General features: G+C 42.6%; 1 pseudogene; it reads left to right on the top strand.

Moving 5' to 3' along the window:
• Positions 1–293: 293 nt before the first annotated feature.
• LOC144600849 (antiviral innate immune response effector IFIT1 pseudogene) lies at positions 294–1,758 on the top strand (annotated as a pseudogene).
• The last annotated feature ends 630 nt before the right edge of the window (positions 1,759–2,388 follow it).

The raw sequence follows: 2,388 nt of genomic DNA, 5'->3' as shown, positions 1-2,388 counted from the left end.
TACTACCCAACTCCCAAAATTGCAGGACCTGATCTCCCTTCCTAAATATGTCATTGGCACCAATATGGACAAGGATCTCTGGAGACTTCCCTCTCAGAATATCCAGTTCTCTCCCAATCATCATTGACTCTAGCATCAGGGAGGCAACACACCATCCCAGAGTCTTGCCTGGAGACTGCTTCAGGTCAATGACAAAATAACCAAATGCAGCTTCTCTGGTCTGCTGACTATTTGTGAGATTGGGAGACAGACTTGCCTGACATGGAATTTGATGAATTTTATTCTCTTGCAGCAGCAGAATGAGAGATTTGTTGAAAGAGAAGCTCGATCAGCTTGAGTGTCACTTCACGTGGGGCCCACAGAAGGAGACCCTTGACTTGGACGATATGGTGTACCGATTAAACGATGCCATAATCTTTGCAGATAAATATCAAGCCACATCCTACAACCAACTCGCTTTTGTAAACTGCCTGCAAGGCAACTGTGAGGAAGCTCTTCAAAACTTAAAGGAAGCTGACAGGATTCTGAGGGAGAACCACAAAGATACATTTGAAAGAAACAGCATCATCACCTGTGGAAACTCTGCCTGGGTGCATTACCACATGGGACAACTGACCGAGGCCCAGTCCTACGTCGACAAGCTGGAGATGATCTGTAAACCACTCACTGATGGCCCTCGCTATACAGCAATGATACCTGAAGTGTATGGGGAGAAGGGATGGTCATTGTTGACTTCTGGATCTTCATACTATGAGGAGGCTATGGAATGTTTTGAGAAAGCTCTGGGGGAAGATCCCAATAACACGGAGTGGATCATGGGCAAAGCAACTGTTCTGTTTCGTCTGGAAACATTTTCTGGAACGCCAGAGAGTCATGAATGGAGTAAGTCAGTGAAGTATCTGCGACGTGTACTGGAGCTGGATCCAGATGATGCAATGGCCATGGTGCTGCTGGCCTTAAAATTGAAAGGACTCAGTAAAAAGGAAGAAGCAAAGACATTAGTTGAACAAGCATTGCAGAAGGCCAGTGAGGGTCCATATGTGCTTCGCTACGCGGCAAAATTTTACAGAGTAGAAGGAGCAGTGGAGAAAGCAATCAATCTATTGAAGCAAGCGTTAGAATTAACTCCACACTCGTGCTTCTCACACCACCAAATTGGAATGTGTTATAAAATTAAACTGATCAATCTTGGTAATAGAAATCCTGGGCAGCGAGCTGAGTTGATCGGTCAATGTAAATATCATTTTTGGAAAGCCTCTGAGTGCCGTCCGAGGAGTTCTATTCTCCCAAAGCTGGATTATGCAGATATTTGCATAAGAAATGAAGAGTATTCTGAGGCAGAGGAGATCTACAATGATCTGGTGAAATTGGAGGACATCCGTCCAGAAAACATACAGAAGATATGTTTAAAGGCTGGGTCATTTGAACTGTACCAGAAACGATCGGAATCAAGCGCCATCAGCCTATTTCTGAAAGGAGTGAAGATTGAATATGATTCAAGAGAACGGAGACTGTGTAAGAAAGAATTGGAGAAGTGGGCAGATAATAAACTTTACTATGCTCCACATGACAGCAAAGCTCTTGGTGTCAGAGGGTTAACATATCAGCTGGATGGGAACAAGTCCAAAGCTATTGAATACTTTGAAAAGGCCTTGGAGATTGATCATGAGAATGAAGAATATCTGCGTGCACTTTCAGAATTACACCTTTGAGAACCACAAGGATGCTTATAATATGCACCAATTTCATCTGATCTGACGATAGCTTTGGTGATGTGTGTATTTCACTAATTATATTCTGATAGCTTCTTCTTTGAATGAAGGCTTTACTTATGAGTGTGAAGTTTTCAAAAATGATCTTGGGCTTCATTTAAAGATTTAAAAAAATTATTCTACTTTTAAAAATAATGACACCTCAAGCACATCAATCAAATGGAATTTGGTTGTGTAAGTGTGGAATTTGTGTTTCAATAGACAATAGGTGCAGGAGGATGCCATTCGGTCCTTCGAGCCAGCACCATCATTCAATGTGATCATGGCTGATCATTCTCAATCAGTACCCCGTTCCTGCCTTCTCCCCATACCCCTGACTCCGCTATCTTTAAGAGCTCTATCTAGCTCTCTCTTGAATGCATTCAGAGAATTGGCCTACACTGTCTTCTGAGGCAGAAAATTCCACAGATTCACAACTCTCTGACTGAATATGTTTTTCCTCATTTCAGTTCTAAATGGCCTACCCCATATTCTTAAACTGTGGCCCCTTGTTCTGGACTCCCCCAACATTGGGAACTGTTTCCTGCATCTAACGTGTCCAACCCCTTAATAATCATACTTTTCGATAAGATCTCCTCTCATCCTTCTAAATTCCAGTGTATACAAGCCTAGTCAC

The sequence above is a fragment of the Rhinoraja longicauda genome, chromosome 16, assembly GCF_053455715.1.
Source record: "Rhinoraja longicauda isolate Sanriku21f chromosome 16, sRhiLon1.1, whole genome shotgun sequence".
NCBI classification, from domain to species: domain Eukaryota; kingdom Metazoa; phylum Chordata; class Chondrichthyes; order Rajiformes; family Arhynchobatidae; genus Rhinoraja; species Rhinoraja longicauda.
This window is presented reverse-complemented; position numbering and strand designations above follow the sequence as displayed.